The sequence below is a fragment of the Etheostoma cragini genome, chromosome 3 (genome assembly GCF_013103735.1).
Source record: "Etheostoma cragini isolate CJK2018 chromosome 3, CSU_Ecrag_1.0, whole genome shotgun sequence".
NCBI classification, from domain to species: domain Eukaryota; kingdom Metazoa; phylum Chordata; class Actinopteri; order Perciformes; family Percidae; genus Etheostoma; species Etheostoma cragini.
The window spans coordinates 23,380,430-23,405,791 of NC_048409.1; the positions used below are offsets into that span (position 1 = coordinate 23,380,430).

At 40.6% G+C, this 25,362-nt stretch overlaps 1 protein-coding gene and 1 long non-coding RNA gene across 5 annotated transcripts in view; both read right to left on the reverse strand.

Annotated features, from left to right (window-relative positions):
- Positions 1 to 25,362, reverse strand: part of LOC117939953 — a 308,332-nt gene that overhangs the window by 136,786 nt on the left and 146,184 nt on the right. The window lies entirely within an intron of this gene.
- The window catches only part of epha4l (eph receptor A4, like), a 53,175-nt gene continuing 49,977 nt past the window's right edge, over positions 22,165 to 25,362 (reverse strand). For all 4 annotated transcript variants that reach the window (XM_034865062.1, XM_034865054.1, XM_034865045.1 and 1 more), the window contains exon 18: positions 22,165 to 23,712. The gene's annotated coding sequence lies outside the window, so the exon portion shown is untranslated. The remainder of the gene's footprint in view (positions 23,713 to 25,362) is intronic.

Sequence of the window (25,362 nt, forward strand, 5' to 3'; positions counted from 1 at the left end):
TTTTTTTTTTTTTACATGTTTGCATTGCTTTCCCACTTTGTGTCCCTATCCCTGTGCATAGGGATCTGTGTTAGAGCACTTGTGTTTGTGTGTGGTTAGTTGAGGTTGATGAGAAACCCAGTGTTTGGCAGGGGAACCATTGTGGCCGCTGCTCTGTTTATACAAATTTCTGGCATGGTCTTTGTGTAAAGAACACCGTCCTCCTCTGGCCTTACAAACAGCAACATACACATACACACTCCTCTGTAGCTTCCATTTTCACATCGTTCACAAATTGTCAGAATCTGCTGTAAACCCTGAGTTACAAACTAGTTGGATCAGGGTGAAGGAATTAGAATCATTCTTGTATAAATCTACTTATTCTTCACATAGCAGCAGGCCTTAGTCAGCGATTGAGTCACTCCAGTGTTTGTTTGATTCCATGTAAGCTTTACTGAAAGACTAAAGCTGTAAAAAATTTAAAATCTGCTGCATAAGAAATATCAGTATTGGGCATAACTAATTAAGTAATGGTCAGGTTGTTTTTTTTTTATTGTCCGTACTAGTCCACATAGTAGTAGACAGCAAAATGCTGGTCAGGGCTCTCATTTTACATCATAATGCATCTCCATTATTGATCATGGGATTTTACAAACAAGTAGCCTAATCACACAATGTTGCTTTTAGGCAACTAAAGGAAAATCACAGTTTAGGAATATGTAGTCCTATTGATGCCTTCAAACCATCAATTGTGTTTCTTTACAGATTGGAGCACATGCTTGTTTTTTGTTTGTTTAAAAATACATCAAAATATGGATTCAATATTAATTTAACAAAAAAAGGTTTGCTACATTTTTTTCAGGACTGTGTAGTGCTTGCAACTGTTGCTCTCAGGCTGCCTTTGGCCCCAACAAGTTCCACCAATCAGAGTCCACACGTATGTTATGTAACCTGGAAAACAGTCCTAGTGAGTACATCAAACTGAAAACTGTAAGTGTGGGGGACACATACAAGATTTTCAAAAGTGATTGGGCCGTCGCCCCATCCCGTGTGGAAATAACGCACCTGCTTATAGAACTGCACTGTTCTCTGTCTCTATTATGGATCTCAAACATTCAAACAATGCCTTGACTTGACTGAACTCTAGCTCCTGACTCAAAACACTTTAGGTTCCTTCCTGAGAAGTGCCCCCCTCTCTATCTGGCATGAACACACATCTTGTACTGTATCTGGACAGTGTCTAGGCATGCTGCATTACCCTTTCACTTGGCAGTCCAATCTGCCTCCAACACAGTAAAATTTGAGTTTTCCTTTCTTTGCCACGACACAGATTACTCTTTGTGTCTTTCCCTCTCTTAATATTTACATGCTGTAAAAGTGCCAGTAAACACATTGTCTTGATTGTTAAATTATCCCAACAATCCTTTACTGACAAGGATGTTTTGATTACTAAGCTGCCTGTCACCTGGTAGGATCTACACGATAAAATGCTTTTTCTTTCTATTTCCCCGACACCAAATGCATCAATGTTCTTTCCAACAGCTACTTTGGTCGATGAGATGTTGGGTACATCTTGAGTATTTACATCTGAATTTCATGCCATGTTTTTCTTTAAGTCTGCAGTCCAAGTAGTTTTTCTATTCTTAAGCAGTACATGTCTCCATTCTTGGCTGGGAGTGTTAAAAAGGAACACACTGTACATCATTTTTGGTAGCCTAATGCCACAATATGTCCATCACAATAAAATAATTCCAGATTAGATAGATAGATAATGCTATTTTGGAATGCAGTGGACATTTGAAAGCACTCATTTTGTCAAGATGATGCAACCAATGAAACCAAGCTTGACAAGGAAAACGTGAGGAAGGAGACATGCTTGTTTTGAAAGATGAGTGTTTTGTTTGGTTGGTGTCTTTATTTTATTGACATTTGAATCCTTGTAGAGAATTTTCTTCCAATTTGTTTACAGAGGGCCAATTTGTCTTGTTTGGAGCAATAAAAAGGGAACACATCTTTACGGATAGTGGGATACTTCAACTTACTCCTGTTAGTTTGTGTAAGTTTTAAACATTGATATTATCAACCTGTTATCCCAGCCAAATATTTAGATGCAATCTTTTAAAGACCCCCACTTTTCTTTTGTTAAATTGTGAAATAATTAGTTATTTAATCTTGATTTTCTCTTAATTGGTAACATTTTTAAACGTCACAAACTACAAGAAAGATATTCTTAAGTGAAATATACGGGATAATCCTTTGTCTTCACAGATCTTTAATTACATTACACACAAAAGTTGAAACATTGACATTGAAGTGATCAGTCAACCGTTGTTGTTGTAAACAATCTTTATAGATACATTTGGATTTGATTGCTCATATATAATGTTGCCTTGCAGTAAAAGGAGAGTCAGTCTTGCTCAGCCACCTTTATACGTGCCCCGACCATACTGGAACTGGCGTCCACCCAAACTTGCTTTGTAAAACGGAAATATGCAGAACTTATTAAAACGATTCAGTTCGCTTCATGAAGCACCCCCTCGTGTGTTCAGTCATGTAACGGTTCCCCTGCCTCAGAAGCTGCTTCTCGATTTAGTAGAAAGTCACCTTTCCTGGCTGTACTGACACACCTGTTTGTAATTGGCTCTTATTAGGGAAGTAATGTTTTGCACCTGTGTCACTTGGCGACACTCACTCATCCAGCCAATAAGGAGCAAAAGTTGTTAAAGTCAGCATATGAGGGAAGGGGCTTGTAAAAGTCGATTAGACATGAAAGAGGAACTGGAATTGATGCCGGCCCTTCAGGGCAGGATTTTGGTGAAAGGCTCTTAGAGCAGAACAGCTTGGATTTATTCTAGTGGTGAAAAAGATATGCAAGATGGGACAGATAAGTGTTTTGTCAGATGGATGATGCTGAAAACACGATACTCGGCTGATATCATATTTCATATCAGAAAGTTCATGTTTATTTCTCTCTTTTTCGGCATATAGCTTTCAGATACTGGCTGCTTCTGTGTCTTTCCTTTCTTTGTTCTGTGTGTGTTTAATGGTTTTAAGGAATGGCAGCTTGGTAACAACATTCAGTTTGACTCATCTAACTTGCACTGTGATCACTACGGTATAAAATACACACAGAGATCAGATACTCAATCATCATGCTTCAATGGACCTTCACCTACAAAGATAAAAAGGGAATGTCTCCCCTCGCACACACAAACACACACATTCCCTCTCTTGATTCAAGTGAAACAATCTGACCATGACCGTGCAGAGTTATGGCTCCTTCCCTCCCCCTCTTTTCTTTTCTTTCCTCCCTCTCCCATTCCTCCCTCATTCCCTGTCCTTCCCCCTCAGGACAGGTTCAGGGTAAGGGCAGCTGAAAGAGGGAGAGATGGAGGATGTGAAGGTATGGAAGGAGGTGCAGCAACAGCAGCAGTCCACTAATGAAGTGCTTGGCTTCCACTATAAACCACTACGGACACAAACAGCCAGAGGACAACTGCGCTGTGTGAGTCGTGTGCATCAATGTGTGTTTGCGTGTGGGTGATACATCGGCAGAAAGGGAGGGCAATAGAAAATTGTACAGTAACGGCATGGTTGAAAAATAAAGAGTTATAGAAACATACACATTGTCATACAAGTATAATCCCCCCAAATCATTGTTGTACCTGAAAGTCCATTCTTGACCTCGGCAATAGTACTCCCTACAATTTGCTTTTCCAGAACTTTCAACCATGTTTCACAATCTTTATCACCTATGATGTACAGTATAAGTCATGAAATCCTGTTAGCAGATTAATGAACAATAATATGTTAGCACTGACTGACAATTCAAGGATTTCATATACATGCCAAAGTGTGCTTTGGAATTTCTATTTACATGTGTAAAACCTGCCACATTTCCTAGATAGCTGGATAGGAACAACATTGGCTAAGAATTTTAGCATAAAGCAGAGGAATACTGAAGTCATTAACTTCCTAACAGTGAACAGATGCAGAGCAAGAGGATAGAGGGCAGAGAGCAGAGGCACTGTACTTACCTTCATGATTTCACTTCTTATCATACTCTGGCAAAATTGCAGGTTAATAGAATACGGCTTGAAACAAAACATTTGGACCACTTGAAGTGCGTTTGATGTGACTTGCACAAGAAAACACCCAGAAGGGAGGTGATGGAAGGCAGAGCCAGGCATACGGAGAAAAGGGAGTTGCATAGCAGCGATGGGGTGTATCTCACAGCACTAGGTGCATTTGAATTTTACGGTGTGTGGTCTCTTGCTCTAAACGCAGATATAAAAATCTTTACCGCTGTGTGTTAGCATAAGCTTTCCTTTGCCAGAGCCAAAGGGCTGTGTTTTATTGCTCTTTTATTTAGTAATCCACATCGGTTTCTACGAGGCACAGTTTCCCCTCTCAGCCTCTTGTTGTGACTGCGTTCCTCTTATCAATGAAGGCCATTGTGTACTTATTATTGAGCCTCTAATCCAGTTATCAATCCTGCCACCAGGGGAAGACTTTGAATATACAGTTAGTTCTAAAGATTGGCTCACAGGATAATTGATTAAGACACAATAGCACACAGGTTGACAAAGATAAAGATAAACACTGAAACATATTTCCAGAGAAGGAAGCAGAAAGTGCAGGCATATAGAGTACTATGCGTACAGTGCAGTAACACTCGCATATGTACACACACATGCTCAGACACCTTGTTCTTAGTTTTACAGCCTTGTAAAGATAATAAGTAAAATGTGATGAATTTAAAAGCTTTTATTGCTGGGAGTGTGTATATGTTGGTGTGAGATGGCAGTCATCTGATATAAGCAGCGGCACCGACTCAGGGAGAGAGCGGCTCCATGGTATCTGGCATTTCACTGCAGGGTAAACACTGAGTCAATGCTATGTTTTATGTCAGGCCAGAGAAATTCATTACGTCTTATCGCACATTTAGGTTTCAGGGTCAGTAGCCAAGCATAAACCCACACATGTACTCAATGTTTATTATTGTGCACTTACATTTATTGCCATCCTACATTTTCATAACTCGCGTGCGGGGCAAAGGCCCAAGCTGAAATTCAGTGTTTATTAAATGGGCTGCTATGCAGGAGTCTGCATGGAAAACTGATTGCTAAAATGGTCAGTGCGTAAACAGAAGTGAAGCAAAGAGAGAGAAAAGCGGGAGAAAAGTAGAAATGAAAAGTGTATTTTCAACCAAATTATACAAAAAGACACATGCTGTCTCTTTCCATTAGTGGTAACTAGGACTCGGTTTCATAAATATGCAATACCGGTATCAATAACAATACTGTGACTTTGATAGCGGTTCATAACTGGTGCTTTTTTTAGAAGGCAAAAAGAAACTATAGAAATACACATTACGGCACGTGTCTTTTAATTTATTATACATGAGCACATGCAGTCTCTGTTTAAAGTAGCTCGTCTCTGCTACGTGCAACGTTAGAAAGCCAATCACAAACATTATTAAATCTTGGTAGAAGCATGCTGCCTGCTTATCGGCTCACTGTCGCTGATGAGATTTATTACTTAGGTATTGAAATCAGGAATGGAATATTGAGGCATTTTTCGATACTTTAGAGGCTATTCGGTCTGTGCCTTAAAAGCATTAAATTCGGTACCCATCCCCACAATGGGGATGAAGGGAATTGCTGGCAATTGTCGATCAGCGGAATAGTGTGAAACCGGTGGTAGGTCATGTATTGCACCACTTCATGCTCATATGCATGTGTGTCTTTTGTGCATGCATGATACAAATAAAACAGTTACTCACTTATTAGTTTCCTATTGCCAAACCTATCTCCAGAGTGCTGTGTCAGCGCTAGAGTATGGTTTAATTACACCACTTATCCACTTTGGGCCTGGCGTCCTGGGCGGCGCCAAGCCCTTGATGTAGTGACAGTGCCTTTGCGAACTAGATAACGGAGATAACTAAAAGGGAGGGGAGTCAGGTGCATGAGAGACACGCCGCATGTCAGGCTTTGCCAGATTACTTCCTCATAAAAACATAGCTCTGTAGCGCTACTAGCGGTTGGGTTTAGCCACAAAAACTTTAAATTTATGTCACACTACTTCCCAGACCCGCGGGAACATGTTTTGAATTGGGGGTGCTGACTAATTTCTAGAGTGAAGTTTTCAGCCAAAGTAAATACATTTCTTTCTTACCCATACTGTCAAGATGAAGACAAAATATCTTTTTATTAAAACAAAGGTCAAAACAGTACTAAGGCTTCAATGTTAAAACCGGAACACATGTAGGCTACATGCTCCACAAGCATAAAAACAAGAATAAAGTCCAGAATACAAGACAGAACCAATGGGTAACGCACACGGCTGCAACAATGGCACAGAATAGGCCTGTTACAAGTTAAAAAACAGAGCCACTAAGTACATCACTGAATTGCAGTTTTAATTTTTTTGTAGCACAGCAAAAGCAAATATAAGGCTTAAAGATTTTGGGCCATATGTAACAGTGCTTAACAGGGCCTTATCATTTTATAAGAATACGGTAGGATTATTAAATATAGGTGCAACTCAGTCTGGTTTTCCAATGAAATAATAAATAGCTTTACACGTGTGTAAAAAAACACAATTATCTCCAATAATTCATATAAACTTTCAGTTGACTTTCTACCACTAAACAGTTGATGCCAATTTACTGCACAGCGACAGCATAATAATAAACCAGCATTCTTACCTTGTGCTGCAGTCATAACACAAAAAAAACACAAAAAATCCTCATCTCCAAAACGTCTACCAGGAAAAGTGTGACCCCGAGGCTGGCAGCACTGAGTTGACGTTGTTGATGCTCCCTCCCCAGCTGTCCTGGTGCTGCTAGCTTGGCTTACAAGAATAGCTCCCAGATCGTCTGTTGCTAGCAGGGTCGCTCTGGGAGTGTGGAGGTGAGGTACTTCTCTCAGTTACAGTTGCTGAGTTTTCTGCCTCCGATCTTTAAGGCTTTGTAGCCTGTGGTTGATTTATAAAGAAATCCAGAATGCCATGGTCCTGCGTGGTTCCACACTAACAAGTTTTAGAATTTCTACCAGCGTTAGTGGTCTTTGTGAAGATAAAATATATTTTTGGTGGATTTGATGGAGCGACTGCTTCCATGTTTTTACTGCTAATTTGGGAAACAAATCCCAAGACCATGAGTACATTTCATCCATTTCTGTTTGTTAACTTCTGTTTGTAAGGCTGATGCAACGCATTGTCCATATTCTGTGTTGATTTTCTTCTTCTCACTGGGCACTGTGCATCAACTTGCAACACATGACAACATGACATAAGTAAAGACAAATTTCTTCATGAATGTTTGAAATACACCAATCTCGCACAAAACGTCCCAACTTGAACCAAAACCTGACACTTTGAAAGGACCTTTCAGGGCAGAGTTGGAGGTGTGCTGTCTGAAGGTTAAAGTATTTTTTCAATGCTGTGTACAACACAAGTTAAGTTCCATGCACTCATATTGCACTGCAGTAGATGGAAAAACTCTTAAAAACTTAAAAATGTACTTAAGAAAAAACCTGTAGAAATAAATCCAAAACTATCCGCTTGAGTTGACTCTAGTCGAGTTAGGCAAAATAAGGGATTTGTAATATGGGTTACCTGAGCCTTAAGGGGAAAGTAAAAGAATGAGTAGGAATGAGAAAGAGAGGAAAGAGATTCCTACTCATGAGATGTTGAGAACGAACAAGGTAGAGATAGTTTACAGAGAGTTTATATTCCAGAGCATTCCAGACATACCTGCACCATTTACTCTGCTTCTCTTTTGTTATTTTGTTATGTCTATTGTTGACTGTATGGTATGCTTTTGATATAGTCAGGCATTTAAGGCCACCGAAAGACAAAAAATTCCCAAACTACATCTCCTCCTTCCACCTGGCCTTAGCATTTTAACCTTAATGATCAAAGGATGCCTCCAAGCTCTTTGACTAGTTAGTCCAGCACAGCCTTGAAATATATTTGAGATATCTTGCATTGATGTAATGGGTTCAGGCCTTGGATGTTTGAAGGCCAAAGAGAAGTAATGTACATTCAGATATGATGCTTTATTTGTTTTGACTGTTGAATGAGGTAATTACTCCTCAAACTACATATTATGACCTTCCCACCCTCACACATAAGCTCACTTTATTGATTTCAAATCCTTACCTTAGCTCATCCCTCTTGCACGCTAAAGCTTTCTCTGTTTCAATTTCCTTTTTACACACGGATAACTTTCTTGGCCTAGAAATTAGTTTGCTCTTCTGTGGATAGGCTCCCTTGTGTACAGTATGGCTTTTCATTTGACTGTAGCAGATACCCTTGGCCCAGTTCATTTGCAGCTCATCACATGCATGTCATCATGGCAGCCTTGTAGGCCGTTTCACGTGCCGTTGAACATTACTGACTAAATCATTAACTCAGTAGCAGGATAATAGCCGAACGTTTCAGACTGTTAAATCACACCGTGTTGGATGAAAAGATTTGTAACATGTAGTTCAATGCTAGTGACCTCCTAGATTTATTCGTTAACTGCTAATTAGTGGTTATGCATTTTGACTCTGCTGTGCACTAGCTGAGTGTTAGAGGGAGTGGCATTGGCAGAGATCTGAACTGCAGAGAAAGACAGAGAACAGGAAGGGAGTATTTGTGTGACTGTGTAACTGGGTGTTCAGCGTGCTGCATTCTGCGGTTTGCAGCTCCGGTGACTAATGTCCCATCCTTCCTGTCTGCCGGTGTGGATTGAGTACACCACACTCAAGGCCGGCACTGCTCTGCCCATGCCCCTCCCTGACCCTCCCTTAGCCTGACTCAGCTCTCATTAGCCAGACATAAACCCTCCCCTACCCTGGTTGACCCTCGCCTGCCTGGCCTGGCTTGGCCCGGCTTGGCTCTACTCAGCCGAACCCGACCCGTCATCCTGGCCTGACCGAGCGCAGCTTGCGTTGGCCCAGCGGCTCTTAGGGGGGGGAGAGGGGGAGACTGAACCTTGGGGCCAGCATATATACGAGCCCTAACTGCATTTTCATTAAGCTGACTGTCAGTATGAAAAAGGCCTTTCTTTTACCTTGTTTTCCTTCTCCTGCCTTCTCTCTCCTTCTCCTCCTCCTGCGCCTTGTCTGTCTGCCTAATACTCTTACGTTCAAGGACGGAGCAGTCATTTGGTGCTTTATTGTGGAGAGGAGCTGGGCTGAAAGAAAGGTTTGTACTAGTGTGTGTGTGTGTGTGTGTGTGTGTGTGAGAGAGAGTGCACTTCATGGAAAGGGAGTCAGGCAGAGCTTGAGGAGAGAGATGACGAGAGAGGCATGGCCACTGTGAGGCAATGACTACAGTAGTGTGGAGATTTAGAGTAGTGTACAAGGGCAACACGCTCTTTTAACAAATGGAGCGCAGTGCATTTCAAGTCATTAGACAGCACCTTACCAAATCTACTTTGGAAAACAGAGTGTGTATTGTGTTGAAGGAAGAGTCCTCGCTTCATACTTTGCTCTTTTCCAAAATGCACAAGCAACCTAACTTTTGAGTATCTCCAACCTCTGTGTTCCCCTCTCCAGTGAAGTTGTTGATGATTACCAGAGATTCAGAGTTGTGTGCATGTGCTGCATTTGATATATTTATTTGTTGATCTAACTGGATGTAATGATGGTTTGATAAAAAAAACAAAAAAAAAACACACATGCAACACTATCTACTGCAAACGCACACCACCTCATCCCCGGTTAGTCCCCTCTAAATTCCCCACACATGCGAGGCAGACAATCCTCCTTGACATCTCTGACATGCTGCGGCTGTATAGAATTTTTATTTTTCTTCTGTTCCAAACAAAGCCCATAACTCAGACACCCTTTCCACTCCAGTCGTAACTTTAGGCGGGGTAGAAGGAATTAAAGGCGAGTGGCTGTTTTACGGCAGGACACAGGATGTAAATCCTTTTGAGTCGTCAAAGCGCGGGCGGCTGGGCTGAATAAAAGCCTTGACTCAAGCGACGACTCTGGGGTCCAACCCTAAACAAAAGACGTCTAGAAATCATTAAGGACCCCCTGCGGGTATTAAAGGGCAGATCACATGCGCATATGGTGCAAAATCCCTGAATCTGAATGTATGCAATCAAGTGGAGACAGAGGAAGAACATTATATGATCCTAATCGTTGCTTCAAGTGTTTCCTCTCTTCCACCTCTTCCCAGCTTTCCCCACTTCCTCTGCTAGCTAGTCGTGTTGGGTGACGGTAAGTGCTGAGAGTGTGCTATGCTGTTGAGCACAGTGACTGTATTTATGGCTCCTTCATAGGTTCTGCATGAATTATGCATGAGGTTTCATTGTGGCGCCCAGAGGAGCGCTGGATGTAAATCGATAGGTGTTCACTTCGACTGACACAAATGATATCTCCCCTGAGCAGCTCTCTCGTCTCTCTCTTTCTTTTCGCGCGTCGCTGTCATTTTACACCTCGTCCCGGGATAATATTGTTTACCAATTCAACATCACTCGCGCTTACAAAACACATGTGAGCAAAACACAGGATTAGGGTAGCTTTGATGAATGCATTGATGTGTTGCTCGGAACGGATAAACAGAAGAATAAGTAAATTCTATTCATTGGCTGAAAGGGAAAAAGAAGGCAACACACATTGACTGGAGCACTTTTTTTGTACCTTCCTCTCACTATGAAGGTGGAGTGTCTCTTCTGAAAGGGGAGAAACTGATGTAATGGCATGTAACAACAGTTCAATCTCTGGATGGAAACAAAGGCTGAAAACGTTGCGTTAGAAGATAATATAACAGCCCGGCCTCATGGCAGTTCATGAAATGGAGACGTTATTTAATCTATTGATTTGTGTACAGGGACACATTTTTTTTTCAGTAGTGGTGAGCACGACTTTTGTGTGGACTAGCCAGACCCTCCTCCGCAGCACTGTGGAGAAATGAATCAGTGCCCCGTTGGTGTGCCCAGGGCTTTTAGCTATAGAAGTAATTTCAATGTTTCCTTCAAAGATCACATAAACATTTGCTCAGTCTATGTGATTTTGACTTGGACATTGACCCCTATACTCTTTCCTAAATTAGCATGGAATTTATCAAACCAGTGCACTAATTTATTTCCTGAATAAGAATAAGGGTAAGTACAAGGGGCCTGTGTGAATTTAAACAGATATTGTTGGATTTAATCAACCATGTTTGCAGCAAAGAATTTTCAATTTTGACTGAAATTGCAGACACAGTTTTAGATTAGGAGACAACAGGAAATGTTCACTTAGCAAGTTTATAGCATATTTAATTGGTTAACAATAAGTATCCATCAAAAGATTTCAATCTGAACGTAATGTTCTTCACTCTGCTGAATGTGTCTTCCTCCTTGAATGTTCTGAGGTCAATCTTTCTTCAGTTCAGTCAACAGAAAAGTCTTTTCCACTCCACCGCCATGAGCCTCCTTTCCCCCTTTTAGAGATTGAAGGAGTGTTTATAAGTATCATTTGTTTTCACCACACAAAGGGACTCTGTAAAGCCTTGCTCACACACCTGTTTTAGAAGTCCGAAGGGTCATGACCCGTAAGCGAAAGGCCAGAGGAAGTGTGCATATGTAAGTGAAGTGCTGCGTTGCAAGCCTCAGCCCATGCAGCCGCTGTTTAGTTTGTCTGGCTCAGATTTTATGAGTATAATTGAGTCACATTTCATTATTTACATGCTTTATTTTCCATGCAGTGCCGTGGTTTGCCGTCTTTATTTTCCTTTCTTTTGTTTAAGGCGGCGTTTCTGTGTCTCTGCTTCTGCTGGCATTTCTGTTCTCTTACACATGCACACGCACATGCATGCGCGCACACACACACACACACACACACACACACACACACACACACACACACACACACACACACACACACTCACTCACTCCTACTTCCTCAAACCCTTTTTGAGCATTCTCACAGAGGCGAGTTGTCCTAATCCACCTGGCTTTGGCTCTCAACTTTCCAAATGTCGACATGAGAGCTGGTCATAACTCATCTCACATACACACACTCCCTCTCTCTCTCACACACACGCACACACACACACATACACACACCCAGAGTCACACTGCGGCCGGTACTCAAGAGGCTTTTGTCGGTGAGCCATGGGCGCCGTAATACATTAAAGGTCAGATACTGAGTTTCCATTTTAGCTTTGCCTTCCGCCGGTAGCACGCTGTGAGCCAAATAAATTGGAGGATTGTCTGTCAGGCTGCCTGTTTGATTTCCTCGGATGGCTGGGAGTCTTTGGCTTGGATGTAGCCATCTCTGCCGCTACCCACCTCATACTGAAGTTACATTTTAACGCCTGCCATGGGGAAAGTGTCATTATGTACGGCAGCTTAGCTCTTAAGTGTGATCGTGTTAATGAGTATGTGAGGAGTGAAATCTGATTATCCTGATGTGATAGTTGAATGTGTGTCTACTATTTTTGTGTTTCTAGACCAGCTGGTTACAAACCGTATTTATCCACCGGGAATAGTGCTTATAAATGGCTTCCCCTTGGTTGCTTCTGTTCATTTCTGTCCTCCCAGGTCCAAAGTGGCCCGGTCTGGTTTGATTGTTTATAAATATCTGCATAAATTATAAAGTATACACTTTACAGATATAATAGGTCTAGACCACACTGTAGAACTTACAAAGATGCAACAATTCCAATAATTCCCCCAAGCATTAAGCATGAGTTTTACACATTTTTTTAGAATTTATGCACAGTAGACCATGCTGCCAGCAATGCTAAACTGTCAATGTTTAGCATGAGCATGTTAGCATGTTTTAAAGGTTTTTAGTCGTAAACCAGATTATGTGAGAATGTGAAATTTTGACCTGATGATGGCACTACATCAAATTTTAAGCAGTCAGCAAGTTATTGCAAATTAATTATATGGGGAACATGAATATCTGATATTTTAACAATGCAAGAAATTTGCTTTTTGTGTCGGTCAGACACAAAAAGTAATCTGAAGATGTCATTTTTTATTTTATAGAATACGTAATTAACCTATGAATCAAGAAACACAACAGAATGATCTATAAATAATATTAGGAAAAAGATTATCAATTGACAGTTTCATTGTTAGGATACAGTAATACTTCAGGGCTGTTGAGCTCCTCAACTAAAAATGCTGAGAGAAAAACCAGAGGTCTATTTCTAAGTGAACTGAATTCCACACTTCCTCTCTTCTCTTCTTTCTCCCTCTTCTCTCTGTTGTCCCCCATGGACATGTTAATGTCCACTGTTTCAGGGACTGAATTACCCCTACGGACACTTTATGTAGACGAGAGGGGGGAGAGGGGCAGAGAGAGTGGAGGGATAGAAGGATAGAGAGAGAGCAGGAGGATGAGAGCGTTTTGGATGGGGGAAGTGAAGGGAAATACAAGGTGGTCAAAAATGTATCCTGTATTCCTGGATGAAAAACTTTCAAATTTAAATTAAAGAAGTGCCTGCTTGTTTTAGGTAAGTGTATCCAACGTGCATTTTCTGTGTGTGTGTTTGTGTGTGTGAGTGAGAGAGCGAAAAAGGGGTGTGGCTGCAGTTAAAATTCTAATTTGCACTGTTTCTTTCATCTCTTGAACTTTAAAAAGTTGAATCTTTCTTTTAGAATACCACAAATACCGATGGGACAGAGTGTGGCCGTTGAAATTGGACCGCCATGTTTCTTTCAGTTAAAACAGGTTATTTTTACCTAGTTTAATTGGCAATTAATAAGAGGCAAGACTTTGGTTTCCATGGTGATAGTCTATCTAAGTTCCCTAGATAGGTCCATTCAGTAATGATGGTAGGGATACGGCAATGATAGTCATTAATAGTTACAGAGCCCTGGGCCAATGGGGACCAAATAACAGAGCTGAGCTGGAGATAATGGATTCCCTTCTAATAATCAAACTTTAAGTCTTCAGAGAATGGTGGACGTTGTGGTATTTCATGAATGCCAGGTAAAGCTCATGTGTAACCCATGCCATGTTTGCTATTGGCCTTATATAGCTACTTAATGGACTGTACGATTAGTGTCAGGAGTTCAAAAAGCGTTAGCAAGCTGACCGTTGAACCAAAGCACGAATCACTTCATTCAATTAGCCTAACTGTAACCTTATTATGACCAAGCCCTGACTCCATTCTGTGTGGTCCTACTCAATTTAAGTTACCAGTCAAACACACACACACACACACACACTCACATGCACGCACACACACATTCCCAAAGAGGCTCATGATTGTAATGTACAAGTACTGTATGGATTTGATAGCAGACATGAAAAAGTAATGCCGTGCTAAGCCTTCCACAAACACACGCTCACTAGAAACACACACTCCCCCAAAATATACAGTACACCTCAACTACTCAAAAGGCTTGCTATTTTAAACTTTTATACCCGCAAGCACATTTTCTCACAAACATACACAATCTGCCTCATTGCTGCACACATTTTTACTAAGTCTCCTGGGTTGATTGTACATGCATATACACACACATAAACACACACACATGCTGCAGCCAACCGGCCGGTGAGCCTTAGTTTTTTGGACTCAGGAGTCTAGTTAACAAAAGCGAGTATCAATCATTCAGCCGGTGGAGAGCAGCTCAGTCGATGGGGTCGTGCATGGGTGAGGAACCCAGCCCAGCTCCAGAATCCCTCACTCCAAGGGGGGTTGTGGAGTCAAGGCGATGGGCGGCTGGAGTTCAGAGATTGAATGATGTCTTATATAGCATGTAAGAAGGCAAGCTGAGCAAGGCTAGACGAAAAGGCTGTAAATAAATATGCAGGCAAATACCCGCTCTGCCTATTACACAGCTTTATCACAGTAACTACTCAATTTTCACTGTCCAAAGAACTCATTCTGAGCTTTGTTATTGCTGAAAAACACCCTACTGCTACACACTGAATTACAGTATAGCACTCTGTGTGATCACTACTCTCAGAGTTGATTGCTAATCAGCAGAAAATTGTCAGGAACATGGTAGGAAATGTCAGTTTATTAAGCCCTTCATTTTCAATCCTTTCTAATGCTTATTTAGAATCAGTAAGGAGCTAGAGCCAATCCCAGCATGCATCATGCAGCAAGAATGAAAATACTCCTGACAGGTTAGCAGTTCATCACTAAGACGGACACTCATCCTCTCTAGTTATTGTAACCTGTGTTTTGGGATGTCTGGAGGATGTTGGAGTGCATGAAGAAACCAAACAGAAGCAGAATCTGAACTCCAGTAAAATGGATTGGTACCCACATCAAATTAAAATATAGGCTTTATTGGTAATGATTTAACCAAGACAATCTCTCCCTCAGGAAAAACCTTTGCTTCATGGTGACAAGTAGTTTCTAAGCCAACACTCCTAATCTAAGGAGAGATGCAATAATGGCTCTAAATAAGGCCACTGATTAACATGTTGGACGGCTCAACCTGATAATAGAAGGCAAGGCAATTTATTAAGTATATAATACCTTTCATACACAGGCAAAAATGTGCTTTATGTACTTAATGTGCAGTAAAAACAATGGAAAATGTTGTCTTTGTATATAAACATATACATTTTAATATCTAAATAAAGTAAGTAATAGGTCTGTTTTAATAAGAATGTGTCCTGCTGCCTTTAGATGGTTACAGGGGTTTAATGAACTAAGGAAGAAGCTTTACATATACCATGATAACTATGAGAATATATAACAGTGATTCTTATACTGTATTAATGCAGTGTGATTTATCTGCCTTCCTGGATAATCCATATTTTTTCCGGTTGTGTCAGAAAGAGAGGTTTACATCGACGTATTCTCAGTGCCATGTCTAAACAACATTTCCCTCCAAAATACCAACGACTTGTTTTACCCTGCCTCACTTAAATGAACTTCCCACCTGTGCAACTTGCACTCTGCAGCGGGCATCATGATACCATAGGCAAAGCACATTTGTAGTTCGGGAAAATGGCGTATCCCTACGGCTTTGGGTCTTGTGACATTGTAGCCACTGGGGACAACAAGCCATATTGCTGGGATAGCCAGCAGATATCCAGGCCAAGAGAGAGAGGCCTTTTCTGCGCGCCCGACATTGTTTCCAGTGCAACTAGCAACTTGAGAAGCTAGAATAGAGTTGCAGTTGGAAGATGACTTTTCTTAAACACCTTTAAAAAACTGACGTAATTATATGATAGCCCATTGGTTCTGAGATTGTATTTTGGCCAATGCATTCCAACTCTTGTGCTGTCCACACAGACTCTTTACCTGAATTCAAATAAAGCCTGCTCAAACGCGATTGGCCCTTACTACTTGGACTACAAACAAACTATAAACAGGAAAGAGAACATTTCTGCCATTAACATTGTGTTCTTTTGCCGACCGATCCATATGCAAATATCTGTGTATAAACATTAGAAAAATATAGTAATTTCAGGAAAATTAATTCTCACCTTTGTAGTTTTTAATTTTTTTATTTGTCATGCTTCAAAGTTAGGCATAATATATTTAGTTTGTTCTATGCTATTTTAGTTTATTTAGTTTAAATATATTTTATTTTTGTCATCATTTAAACACGTTCCATAGTCTATTGAATCAGCTTTTGTTGTTGTTGTTGTTGTTGTTGTTGTTGTTGTTGTTCTTCTTCTTCTTCTTCTTCTTCTTCTTATTATTGTTTTTTTTTTTTTTTAGAAATTGTGTTATGTATATATTGTTTTATGACCAAACATAACCAAAAATAGTATTGGAATTTCTATTGGTGTTGTTGTTGTTGTTGTAATACCTTTTGAATATGAAATACAAGACCCCATTATCTTGTGTCACCTAACCACACAGATCCCTTGTTAATAAAAACGTGCCAGCATGGAAAGAAATGCCCCGTACAGACGAGCCGGGCTGTTTCATTCTGTATTTCTGTATTCATGATCTTATCACTAAATGTTGTACCAAGATCCCCTGGCTTTAATTCCATTCTCCAACTTGCTGAAAACTGAGGATTAAGGCTATGTGGATAATGTGTGTGTGTACATGTCCACATGTTTTTGTGTGTGTGTGTGTGTGTGTGTATGTGTGTGTGTGTGTGTACTGGCTTTCATGTGTTGGGGCCCAAATGTGAGTAGTGATAGGAATCTTATTGCTGTCAACAGTCCAAAGGCCAACGCTGCACTGAACAGAGAAAATCTCACCATTGGGCTCATACCACATATGATGGATGGTCGTTGTGTCACAGAGGGCCTTTAACTTCTTTCTTTCAGTCAATCATTCCCTCTTTTTTGCTCTTTTTTTTACAACTTTTTAAATAAAATAAGTTTAAAAAAAGGGGTTTGGGGGCAATTGTATTGAGTTTGAATTGAATCCCCTGGCCGTCTCCTAACTTCTTTCATCAGTTTTTTTTTTTTTTTATCGTTTCTCTTTTCTACTTTTCTCCCTCTGTCATTCTATGCATACATAGCTGTCCGTCCATCTCAGTCCATCGGGCAGTTATCAAGGGGATTTTGAACTTTGCTTTCAGTTTGATAATCAGTTTCTGCTTGAGCTGATGGGCGACTGGACCTTCATCAGGCTGCCGTCCAGACATAGAGGGGGAGGCTGAAGAAGAGGGCGGGGGTTGACTTGATTAACCTTCATCTTGCTGGCAGACATGGAAGCCAAATCCCCAACACCCACTCGCACATGCACTTTGACTCCTTAACTTTCCAGTTTGTGAGCACAGGAGTCCATGACCAGAGACCCAGTGGCTAGGGAAAGTGGGTTTGCTCGAGAGATTAGCATTTGTTTGTGTATGTGGATTTGGCTCTGGTGTGCATGTGTGTGTGTTCAGTGAGGTCAAAGGTCAGCCTATCAGGTGGGGCCAGCAGTGTGGCCGGTGGCTCTGGATAAGGAGCGATTGAGTGGTCAAGTAGGTGACCTGCCTTTGCCTTCGTTTGGATACAGGCCACCCGCCGGCACCCTTTGGCCCAGAGGTGAGATTAGTCTGGTGGGGCTGATAAAGCTCCACGTTCTCCCAACAGACCAAAAATCACTGAGGATTAGGTTCCTGGAGAGGGAAGGTTTCCCACACAAAGCAGGTGGGGAGAGATGCAAAGGCAGCTTACTTAAATGTCTTCTTCTTGTTGGTTTGGTCACTCTAGCCTTGAGTGTAAAACATACCAATTTAGGGTTTGCTTCAGTCGACACTCAAACAATAGTTTTCCCAGAAAAAGCAGCTGCAGTATGCATTTTGTGTTCAACCAGGACATAGTTTGGCTTTGCCACAAATGTCATTCAGTTTTGTCCTCCTCACCGTTATGTTCAGGTCCATGGCATGTTTGAAAACAGCCGTGTTTTATGAGGTGCAGAATAGCGAGTTCATAAACTCTTTCACTTCATCCAGGTCTCCCGCTGAATCCCTTATATGTCCAACTTCTATTACAAAACAATGGTCTACCATCAGCTGTGCAAGTCTGTACCTAGGTTGCGTTTTGAGAAATATGTTAATAATATAAGTAAATAAAACATTAGACCTGATGCTAACACTAGATGAAAGGTCAGAGGGTCGCAATGTGTTTAAAATCCATCCGCTGGAGACCATGAATTTCTGTACCAAATTTCCCAGATCCATTAAATATTTGATGATCTTTCAATATGAAAATATGTGGCACCAAAGGAAAACTCATGGGATCACCAACATCATTAGGATCTTGTGGATAAAGTGAATGTCTATACTAAATTTCATGACAGATCTTCCCATATTCATCCATATGTTTCACCAAAATAGCAACCTGCTTGTGGCTTATGTGGCAAATCTAGAGGATCACTAAAGTTATTATAAGACACATTGTCTGGTAACCTTGATCAGCTTTACAAAATCTCAAAGGAATCCATTTAATAGTTGTGTATTTCAGTTTGGACTTGTGGACAGACAAGAAAATAAGAAAACATGGACATACATTTTTTTGAAGAGGATGAATAATTTTGTTTCGGTTAACAATTTCCCAGAATTTGCCACCATGGCTTACCAAAAAGAAATAGGTTGAAGCCAAGGCTTATTTTTGCCTATCCTATCCCATGTACAAGTACTGGAAAAAAAACCTCTATGGGTGAATTGTATGCTGGTGTCTTTCAGTTCTTTAAGCAGAAACTCCATTGCATTCTTTGAAAATCTTCACTGAAGATTGGCAAATAAACATTTGTAGATATTTTGTTTTTACTTTTAGGCATCCTCGAGAAAATGTCCTCAAATCTGCTACCAATTACTTGTGAAGAATCTCGGCTCAAGCACATTCTCCGCTTTGTCTTAAAAAGTTGCCACCCATCTATCTTCTCTTGCTTTCTTCTCTTCTTTGTTTCCCTTTTCTCTCGTTCTTTGTCATGCGACTCAGAGCTCTGTTTTCCCACGTTTGTTTTCTTCTCTGATGCTCATTCGTCTCCCGTTTATTCCAATTACTCACAGGAGACTCTGGTGGTAAAAAGAAAAAGAAAAGTGGCCTTTAGGCTGGGATGCAACCATGAGAGGGTGCTTCAGTAGTAAGTGCTTTTTCATGTTGTCGGGTTTTTGTCTGCGATAGTTTCTGCCTCTGGTCTTTGCTGAACCAAAGCTGCGTTTGAAGGCTACACAGACTGTGTTTGACTGTAAACTGAGAGAATTCAAACATAGCTAAATTAAGACACTGTCAGTCATGCTGCCAGAAATTGCTATTGTTTTTTGTTACAACATTTTACAGCCACATTGTTGGGATTGCTGTGTGCCATCGAAAGTCCTCAGAGGAAATACCTTGCAGACCAGACCCAACGTTGACTCTGCTGGAAGCCTCTCGATCAATATGCTCATGACGTTTCAGAGGCGCTGCCCAGCTATTTTCCCACCAAAGCTTTTAGCTCTTGTTGTTTTATTCCCCTAACGTTTTTCTTTTTTTCCTCTGTCCCCACACGTCATAACAGCACTCTGTTTCCCTCTTAAATCGTCCTTCACCAAAAGAAAAATGCCAACCAATCACCTGGAGAGTAAAGAAAATAAAACTCTTTTCTGGGAATTGGTTGAAGCATCTGGGGATTAAGATTGAAGCGCTTGGATTATAGATTGTCATATTGTGTGGCTTTAAGGACGTACTTAAGAACAACTACACAAAGGACAGAGTAATCATAATGTCAGTGTGAGGGGTGGCGCCCCATTGTGATTGGCTTAGGAGAAGACGGGCGAGCAGGGCTTCTATCTTTCGAATCAGGAAATTGAATTATGAAACAAAGTGACCCAATGAAAAGGGCTGCGGTGACAGTATGGAGCAGCGGGGGTTAAGCCAGTTTGAAGGGCTGGCACTTCACCTGAAGGTTTTCTTTATTAGATTGGTTGACAAAAGCATTGTGGCTGATAACTCTGTGTGTGTGTATGTGAAAAGGGTCTAAAGTTGTAGGCTTGTTGGTCTTCACCTTAGTCTCTTTGTGTGAGGGTTCATTGATTTAAGTTATGTGGTTAGCTTAAGGAGCCCTCAAATCCCAAAGTTTGTTAATTTGTATGAATAATACATTCACAAAACACAAAATATTGGATGATTCTGCAAAACACTCAGTCACAGACTTTTTCAAATTCACCATTTCTAATTATACATGGCCACTATAGAATGTTTAGGCTAGAGAAAAATAGTGGAACACAATGAAATATGGTTGAGTTGGCGTTACTTTGGCAAGATTTTTAGGTCCTAATCTTGACCTACAATATTGGGTGTCTGCCAATCAGTCCCTCCAGGACTTCGCAGCCGTTTCTTTGAGATTGTTGCAGCCAAAAATGCGTGATTTTTCAGGCGCTTCTATAAAAATTGCGATAAAAGTTGCAATGTCTTTTTTTTTTTTGTTGTATCGAAGTTGCGGGAGAAAGTAGCAACACGCAATATTTTTCCCTTCGAAGTCCAAGTTGAAAGAGAGGCTTTACTGACTAAGGTGCTGGTTGTGTTTCGAGAGAGGTTGCATTTCAGCCGAATCATGGACCCTACGCATTTCAACAAGACTCTGCTTACTTTGGTTAGCCAAGTGTAGAAGACAGTCAGATTTTCCTTAGTGACCAGAACTTTCAATCTCCCCCTGTCTGGGTTTCCTTCTTCTCCTCCTTTTTGCTTGCAGTCAGAACTGCATTTACACACTCCATCTTCTTCGTTTTAGCCATGTTAGCCCCAGATGAGCCCCTGACTTTCCTTTTAGAACCACCGTGAGGATGACATTTGTAATCCAGATTGAAATGTCTTGAAAACCAATTGGTTGTTTCCCAGAACAAGATTGAACATGCATGCTTAAATAACCCCCTACTTACATATGCATGCTTTTTAAATACAATTTCCCCCATTTATTTCTGACATTCTTTTGAACATTCAAACACCATGCCAAGTTGTCAAAAATCTGAAAAAACAAATCTTCCTCGTTTGGAGCAGATTTATCAAAGTCAGCCTCACTAATCTTTTTTCATCTTCCCCTCTAAGCTTGCAAACTCTGAGAGTCTGAGAAGGGGGCACACTTTCCCTCCGAGGATGATAAACATCTCCCACTGCAAACTTCAGAGCTTTAATGTATGCATGCCTTGTGCTGGTGATTTCTCAGGAAATGTGTAAAACCCCATTTGGCTCAACGCTGGCTAGAGCCCCGTTTCTAAAGCCATCCTCTCGTTCTCCCCTCTCTCCTGGGCCCTTATCAAAGACACAGGACAATCAGTGGTTTATCGCAGCTGGAAGTAAGTCCAGGAAGCAGATGTTGTTCTGATTAAACACACACATAATTGCACCATGCCAAGTGAGTGGTGCTCACTGCTGCTCCAAGGCCTGAGAGGAGTTGAAGGCCAAGTCTTGGAGTCCAGATTCATGATATCCACTGAGCATGTGCTGCAGGGGGGACACACTGCAAACACACTGGCCCTTGTTTATAAAATGATGTGTATGTTTGGGTCACAAAAGGCGTAAGAGAAAATCAGAAAACAAAAACAAGGCCAAGACAGTGCTTGATGTGCTACCTCGGCCTCTTCTTTCTGTTACGTAACCCTTCCGTTATGTGTAATCATAAAAAGCAGTAATAAATGCATGATAGGTTATCAGCTAACGCCATAGTGACTGTAATCACTGGTGACAATGCTTATGTCCTCAGCATCAAACACTGTATGTGTGTGTATGTGTGCGTGCGTGCGTGCGTGCTTGCTTGTGTGTGTGCGTGCGTGCGTGTGTGTGCGTGCGTGCGTGTTTGTGTGTGTGTGTGTGTGTGTGTGAATGAGAGGCAGGAAGATCATCATATGGTTTCTACTTTATTAAGAATGCACTTTGGCACCCCTTTATTTTCTTCACTTTAGGCTATTATTTTACAAACTAGATATAAAAGGACATAAATAAATGACATAAGTTACATGTACCTAGAGCTCCTTGACAAAAACAAAATAAAACAAACAAGGCCAAAAACATGATCATGTCAAAATAAAAGTACAAAAGAGATTGAGAGAATGTTAGATCTACATGGCTAGATCATATGGCATCAGAAGGCATACAATGACAAACATCAACTCTTGCGTTTTGTTATTTTTTTCTTCTTTTTTTCAAATTGTCCACCATTTAGGTAAAGGGAAAACAATTACAGTACATTCTGGTTTCCTTCTCCTTCTCAACATGTCTTGCATATTTCCAAACAGGTCCTTTTTCAAAAGATAAAACCCAAAAGAACAACGCATTGCCACAAAAAAAGGAAAGAGCAGTAGAGCTGTATTAAGGACGGAGGTGTTGTTGTATTATATGAAGCATCATTTACGAGTTCAGAAACATTCAAATAAGTATAGTTTAAAGACATAAAGGATCAAAAGGAATATTGTCCATTGGGTTAAACCTGTAGCTGTATGATGTGCTCTGGAAAAAATAAAAAATAGTCAACATTTTTCCCTTGTTAAACATCTCCTCCTCACTTATCTGATCCTTTGTTGTGTACAGGTGCCTTATTTTAAACTGCTACCATTTCCACAGAGGGCAAAGTTTCCAACAATTTCTCCTCATGAAGCTTGGAGAGGTTCATTTCTCGTCTGTGTTCGGTGTGTTTCTATGCGAGGGAAGCTTTTAGTCTGTGTCTCTGTGTGTCCATTTGCAAGCCGCTGTTGCTGCCAAGCAGAAATGGGTTGCATTCCAGAAAGCTGTTTAATAAATGCTGTTGCTGAGTTTGCACGACAGGAGCAACACACCTTACATCATTATTTTTTAGACAACACAAAAGCAAAAAAAAAATGTTTTCATGTCGAAAACAATACATCTCTGTTATCTTTTCTTCCTCCACAGTGGCATGAAAATGACTGATGGTACTTCAAAGATGTCACTCATAAGGCTGGACAAACACGCACACACACACACACACACACACACACACACACACACACACACATATACGTCATCCCATTCGCACACTCAAATCAGACATTTGTTACCCAAAACAAAAAAAACTATAAAAAAGCAACAGCAACAACAAAAAAACACAAAATAAAATGAAACTTTCAAAATAAAAGTACATTATCCGCTGGAGCAGGGCTTCTCGATTATATTACATTCTTCATATTGTCTCTTTTTTTGAGTTGTGAAATTATTCATAGTCATTTCCAGTACATGGCTGGATGGCCACAAGAGCGTGGTGGCTAGTTTTTAAATTTGACGGTGGACGTCCCAGACGCTCGGGGATGGATTTGTCATCTCGGTGTCGGAGGACACTCCAAGGAGAGGGGGGGAAAGCAGGAGAAGGAAGACAAAGAGGAAGAATTGTGGTTGGAGCGATCGGGACCGGGATCCTGTTTGTGATGGACAGCAGCAGCTGTGGAGAAAGGAAAGGGGGAGGAAAAGAGAGGCTGCATCAGTCATGGTGGTTTTGAATATAAACAATTTCTGCTTGGTATCCAGTCCTGACCAACAATACTGCTCTCCAGCTCAAGCTCGATGGAACATTCGACTGATCTGCTAAACAAAGTCGAATGCCAAAGCCAGAGCATCCTTCAGATTGCGGGCGGCCGCGCCACAGGGGGAAAATATAAATTTTGTGGCAGCGATGTATTAACTTGTGTGCGCCACATGCTGCTGTGTAACATAATATATGAAACATGCCCTTGACTTATTGTCACACATCTAACGCATACCAGTAGACATTTAACTAACGTGTATTAGAGGAATCCTCTATTTATAGAGTCAGTAGCCATTGCAAAAGCAAAATGTTTTTTTGTAAAGACAACTGGAACAAAACTAATGTATAGCATTATTTATTACAGCTATTGTTTTGTGTTCAAAGAAAGCCTTGTGCAGCACTTTTTTTTCTATACATGGATTTTTTAATACATGAAATAAATACTTTTAAATAAAAACATGTACTGCTTTATACTGCTTTTATACTTTTTTATACTTAACTACGGAAATAGTTAAAATAGGATGGACAACATTTCAGAAACACCTTTCAGTATAATTAAAGACTATTCAACTGTAGAGCTAAAACTATTAGTTGATTAATCAATTAGTCGATCAATATAAAATTCATCTGGAACTATTTTAATAATTGACTAATCCTGTCGGTATTTTTTCAGGCAAAAAGACCAAACATTTGCACGTTTTAGCTTCTTAAAATGAGGATTTTATTATTTCCTTTATCACGTATGAAGGTTAATTGATTATCTTTTGGTTTGGAACTGCTGGTCAGATAAAATAAGCTATTTGAAAACATCCCCACAGCTCTGCAAAATTGTAATTGGGATTTCACACAGTGTATGGACAAAACAATTAAGCGAGAACATAATTAATAAGGATAATTATAATAAGGAAAATTGTTAGTTGCAGTTTTATTCAACACAATCCCAAATAACATCCACCAAAATAACCAACAGTTTTTACTCTAAACAACAAAAACAGAACAATATTTTGATAGACTAGTTTTAGCTAGTTTTACAGAACCTAATTAGCTACTACTATGTGTATAAAATACATCAAATCAATGCCGCCACATAAATTAAGTTTTGAACTTAGGAAGCTAAAGCCATGCTTTATTAACCGTTGTGCATGTAAAAGGTTTTGTGCATAAATTATGTGAAAATCCAAAAATATCCACCTGGCCATGAATTGACCATGAAAAGAAAAGAATACATGTGGTATAATAATATGTGGTATCTGATACATTAAAATCAAAATGAGCGGGACTTCTATCTCAAGACCTTCCTGGTACCATGCTAACATATTTGTGTGTTGGTTCAAGATAATCCCCATCTCTTCTTTACTGAAAATGTGTTTCGGTGCTCTGCTGGGCCATGTTTGGCTGATTGGAAGTCAGCCGCTGATTAATTCTTCTCATTGCTGCGCCAGCAGTATCAGGGCGGCAGACTGATCACAGACCTGTGGCTATTGATCTGCTCTGGCTGCCTGAGGTGGCGCGACCCACTTGTTAATTAACACAGCTTGAAGAGCTGAGGGGCCAGTGATGGGGGGG